Below are 6,000 nucleotides of genomic sequence, written 5' to 3' on the forward strand. Positions count from 1 at the left end.
AGCAGCAGGTTGTTAACCCAAATGTTGAAAGATGGAGATGTTGCCAGTTTTAACCATTCCTGGCTGCCTCCAAACTGACATTGTGCCCACATGGGCCTCACCTGGGCTGAAGGCAAGGGTCAGCCTGAGTAGCACCCTCAGAGGGTGAATGTCTGAGAATAAGTTAAATGTCTGATATCCAATGGGAGCTACATTTTATCATGAAATATTCTGGTGTGAAATTTTCAAACATTGGACGTCACAGACGGGACAGCAAAGGTGGATGCTGTCAGCAGAGAGGAGCTGAGGCCAGACAGCAAGTGACAATCATGGGGCCACTTCACTTCCCAAATTTAAATCTCCTTCAAGTTCTTTATGTCTTTGCATCTACACTAAATGATAGTGTTATTTATGATATGTAAATCTGATGAGTTTTCTCTTTTGAACTACTCCCCGTGGAATCACAAACACTCTGAAATCCCATAATAATGTGGCCAAAAGGACATTGTCCTCAAATTCCCAGAAATTCTAGGAAATTAAATAAATGGGGATAAACACATGAGGAAAGTGTGGCGTGCTGTTGTGGCTGCCCTTCCTCAACTATCTCTTCAAATACTAGAACATGGTTCAGTCCACTAGCTATTATTTTGTTTTTACCATTATAGCTTCCTAAGTTCCTTTATTGTTTCTTGAAAAACCCTACCCAATGTATTTTAGTAAATTTTTGGTAATTATACTGCACATGAAAGTAATAGCTTTCACAGCCACTGTCTTATTTCTGGTGTCCACCATGCACTGAGTGAGTTTTTGGTAAATGCCAGCGGCACCCACGCCAGAGCCTCCAGGGGGGGTCTCTACCCAATCGTGTGTGGGTCTTTGTTCACATAAGGTCATGACTACTCAGATTCCAACTTGGACCAAAGGCCTTATTTATGCTGTGAAGGGGCATAAGTACAGGGGCCTCTGTCCTACCCACGGCCCCTGATGCTACCCGTGACCACGAGGGTCAGTGACATGAAAGGAGAAGCCGCCTTAGAAACTGGAAATGCTGCCCCAGTGAGAGATCTGCTGACCACTGAGATGAAGCCCAACCATCGCCTCTCTTGGCCTGGAGCACAGAATGGAGAACAGCAGGCAGTGGCTGAAGCTCAGTGATCTCCATCATACAGAGAATATCAAAGTGGAACTAAGTTAAAAAGAGGGACAATCAATGCTAATAAGACTATATGAGCAGCAGAATATATGAAGTCATCGTAAATGTATTTTAAAGAAGAGCATATATTTTTAAATTTTACGATGGAATTATATGAACTTAGAAAAACATAAAGGCCAGTATTATGTGAAATTTTAAAATATGTGTCTCATAATGGAATTATGAAGTCATCTCTATTACATTTTGGTGAGTCTCCCCTTCATCAGTCTCCCCACCGCCGACTTCATGGCTTGGTTCCTCAGGCTGTATATGACAGGATTAAAGGTGGGGGGCATCACAGTGTAGAACATAGAAATGACCAGGTCAAACATGGATGGGGTCTCTGAGGTTGGCTTCAGATAAGCAAAGAATGCAGTACAGACAAACAGCACCACAACCAGCAGGTGGGGAAGGCAGGTGGAGTAGACTTTGGCCTTACCTTCTGTGGATGGGATCTTCTTGACAGCAGAGAAGATGTGGACATAGGAAATTACGATGAAAATAAAACAAGAGGAATCCATCACCGCACTAATGAACATGGGGACAAGTTCATTCATTAAATTTCCTGAGCAGGAAATAGCCATAAGTTGGGGGATGTCACAGAAGAACTGGTGGACCACGTTGGACCCACAGTAGGACAAAGAGAAGGTTCCAGCTGTGTTCATCACAGCCAATAGACAGCCATCCAGCAAGGACACAGATGTCAGCTGCACACACCTGTCCCTGCTCATGATGACATCATAGTGCAAGGGGTGGCAGATGGCAGCATAGCGGTCAAGGCTCATCACCGTGAGCAGGGTCAGCTCTGCACCTGCTGACAAATCCAGCATAAAGACCTGGAGGACACAGCCCGGGAAGGAGATGGAGCTGCTGTGCCTCAGAGAGTTGGCAATGGACTTGGGGACCGTGGCTGAGATGAGGCAGAGGTCTGTGAAGGACAGACTCCTCAGGAAGAAGTACATGGGGGTGTGGAGGTGCCGGTCCAGGGTGGTGATGAGGACGATGAGCCCGTTCCCCAGCAGGGCGCACAGGTAGACCAGGGAGAAGAGCAGCGGGTGCAGGAAACCCATGGTCCCCTGGGTGGGGAACCCCAGGAGAACGAATTCTGTCACGGCTGTGAGATTCATCACCCCTGGAGCCGTCATCTGTATAAATAAAAAAGAGGAAAAAAAAACATTGTCATATCTTCCAATATTGAATACAAAATGGGTTATTAACACATAATCATCATGCAATCTATGCTTTATTGTTATCTGAGCAAATTCATATTTTATCTCATGTGAATGTGCTATTGATGTATTGTCCAAACATGTGTCCATAAATTCACGGAGAAATGAAAATTTTAAATGACCATGATAAAACCTGAATATCAGGTCTCTCAGTGAACTGAATTGACAGAACACCAGTGCCCAGTCATTCCCAGGCCCGCGGCTCCCTCTCCTGCCCGGGCCCCAGCACCTCCGCCCAGCACACCTCCCAGAGGTTGTCCAGGGCACAGTCCCAGAGGACACGTGACCATTCCCAGCCCCTCCCCACCCCAAAGACCCTGTCCCTACTCCTCCAGCACAGACCTGGTCTGGGGAGGCCCCACAGTGACGGGTGTGCAGGGAGATGGGGTGTGCGAGTCTCCGTTTTCCTGCTCCCCAGGACCCGACACTGTCCTGGAACTGAATGATCTGGGCTCAGCATACCCGTGAGGCGTGTCCTGACACCTCCTCTGTCAGATTCCTGCCCCTGTGGCCTCACTCCTGACTCCTGGTCTGTCCCCTCGTCTCCTCATCTCCCTGCACCTGACTCCCCACATCTGAGGACTCAGAGACCACGTTTCCCACAGAGTCTCCTCCTGGGTCACACCAACACATCCCTCTTGCAGGATGGGCTCGTCCACCCCCGGGTCTTTCCCTGGCCCCTCTGTCCCCCTCAGACTCATGCACATCTGTACAGGGAGGAGGCCGCTCCAGGGCTGAGCTGGACGGTCTGTGCGTGTGGTTGTCCCTGCCAGTCCCAGGGACCCAGGTCCCCCGGGTGCAGGTTGATTCCTCACCCCAGGCCTGTGAGTGAGTGGGGACGTCTGGACACGGGGAAGCCCTGCCCGCTCTCCTCCCCCCAATCTTACCTCTCGCCCCTCTGTGGGGTGACGGAGGGGCAGGCCCTGGGGAGGCTGGGTCACATAGTAACATAAAATAATTGCAACACATTGGTGGCATCTTCCTAATAATTTAATAAAAACAGGAAAATAAATCAGAATATGAGGTGGTCCAAGATGCAGACATCTTGTGACTGATATGAAACATACTGGTAATGATGACAGAAGCTCTAATGTATTCTCTTCCTGTGCCGTATCATTCATGATCCCTGAGTGGTGTAGTTGGGAAAAACCCCAAGTCCATGTCTATAAAAAGACAGGCGTCCACACCCTTCTTCTCTCTAGTGCCAGAGCCTGAAATGGTGAACAATGTTGTGTAGAAGTGAGATAATTTATTTGACTCTTAGGTCTGTCATAATATGTAGGCAAAAGGCACAACATTCTGACAATAAATATTATATTAACTTTCTCCTGGAATTTCTTCATCACAATGTAATTCCATTAATTGTTGTGCTTTTACATAGTGCCCAAAACAACTCAGTGTGCTGAATGCTCAAATGCCAGTTATGAAGCATTCATTTTCACTTATACGATGCATCACAATCCTTTGAACCCTTTAAAGGAGAGTATATTTCTTCTCGTTGAGACTCATCCAGCAGGATAAGGCAATGGGGCACTGAGAAACTTGTGCACCTTCAGAATTTATTAGTTTTCATGATTTATAAAATGAGTATTTTAATTAATGTACTTTCTCACATCTAAAATGAAGCTTGAATTCTAACAACTTTCAAGTCAGAGTGATTTCCATTCTGAAAACTGCCTAAGAACCGAATACCTGCAAATTGCGGGGGAAAGTTCTGGCTGCTGTGTCCATCTGTGTCCTGAGGTTGTCTCCATGGCATGGACAGAGGGCGTCCCGGCCTCTCACTCCATGGTCAGGGCTCCTGGGGACGCCTCTGAGCACTCACAGGATATTCCACCTGTCCTGCTGCCGCCTCATGGACAGAGCAGGGCCTCAGGGCTGGGCTATTTGAGCTCTGGAGCTGGTGTCCGTGTGTTGGACACTGTCCAGATTCCAGCCCTCAGGGACCTTCCTCCAGAGGGAAAGTGCCATGTTTACTTGACTGTGTTAATTGGAGCGTCCTGCAGTGCTTCTTGGGGAGTAATTATCACACTCAGTATGTAGATGTGATTTTGTGTCTGGCTCACGCCTCTATGGACATGAATAGACAAATCCTCATTTCCAGGTTCCATTCCCCACCTGTCATGTCCGCCATGGTGGGCACCATCAGTCATGACAGTGCCCTGAGTCCCTGTCTAGACAGCTGGAGAGTCGCCCTTCACTCACCTTTGCCCTTCATGGAGAGGCCCTGGGGATGGGCTTGAGGGGGATGCGGGAAGGCCTGAGGCAGGAGGGAAGGGACAAGGAGAGAGGCAGGAGGGAGCCAAGGGAGAGGGAGTGGGCCGAAAGACAATGGACGTCCAGCAGAAGTGAGTGACCACGGGGGTCACCAGCCCTTTGGGAAGAGAAACTTCACTCGTCTCTGAAAATGTACTCAATTTTCTGTGTATATTCACTTCCTGTTTTAGGGTTTCTCCTAGGTAATTTCCACCACAGCACCTGTCACTGCACTTACATTAGAATTGTCCTCTTGTTGGGATAATTTGCATTTAATCTTTAGGAAATAGTATTTTAGGGTTTCTGCTCATGGTGTCATATACTTAGGTTTGCTGCAAGATGATGGTGATGTCACACATGGAAACAGGCGTTTACCTCTTTGAGTTTACTCTTCTGTAGGGTGTGGGGAAGGACCTGCTTCACTCTGCTGCGTGTGTTTGTCTGCTTTTCCCAGCACCATTTCCCCACTTTCCCTGCTCCAGTGCCTGCTCTGGCTCCTCTGTCGTAGAGTCACTGTCCCTCCTGATGAGGGTGGGTTCCTGGGCCCTCGTTATATTCCAGGGGTCTGTGTCTGCTTTTGTCCCCGTGCCATGCTGTTAACTATTAGAGCTTTACTATACAGTTTCAAGTCTGAAAGTGTGCTTCTTCCTTTCTTACTCGTTTTCGACAAGACTGTTATGGCTGTTTGTGGTCTTTTGTAGTTCCATATGCTTTTCTGTAATGTTTGCTTCATATGTTTGAAAATGCCATTGAAATTTTCATTTGGATTGCATGAATCTGTAAATTGCTTTGAGTTCGATGGATATTTTGTAATCCTGATTCTTCCTGTCCATGAGGAGGGCATATCTTTCCCTTTTTTTGTGTTTCCTATTTATTCTAAGAATGTCTTACAATTTTCTGTGTATCTTCACTTCCTGTTTTAGGGTTACTCCTAGGTAATTTTGTCATTATACATAGGATTGCCTTCAAATTTCTTCTCTTCTGATTCATTTTTTGCACATAGGAAGGCAATTGATGTTCATGTGTTGATTTTGTACTTCTCTCTTTTTTGAAATTTTATTTTTATATTCCCCATACAATTGCAACCCCCTTGTTCATAGTTGTTTGTTGATTTTGATATTTTCTTTCTTATAGTTATTCTTTTTCCTGGTCCCTTATTTAAGTTTTCTAGATTCCTGCTATGAGTGAGACCATCCGATATTTTTCTTTTTCTTTCTGGCTTATTTCGCTGAGCATGATCCCTTCCAGTGCCATCCATGTTGCTACAAATTACATGTGTTTATCTTTTTTGAATGCCGAGTTAATAGTCCATGGTGTATATGTACCACATCTTCTTGATCCAGT

Source organism: Talpa occidentalis, unplaced genomic scaffold (genome assembly GCF_014898055.3).
Source record: "Talpa occidentalis isolate TD23 unplaced genomic scaffold, MPIMG_talOcc4v2.1 talOcc4.2, whole genome shotgun sequence".
In the NCBI taxonomy this organism is placed as follows: Eukaryota; Metazoa; Chordata; class Mammalia; order Eulipotyphla; family Talpidae; genus Talpa; species Talpa occidentalis.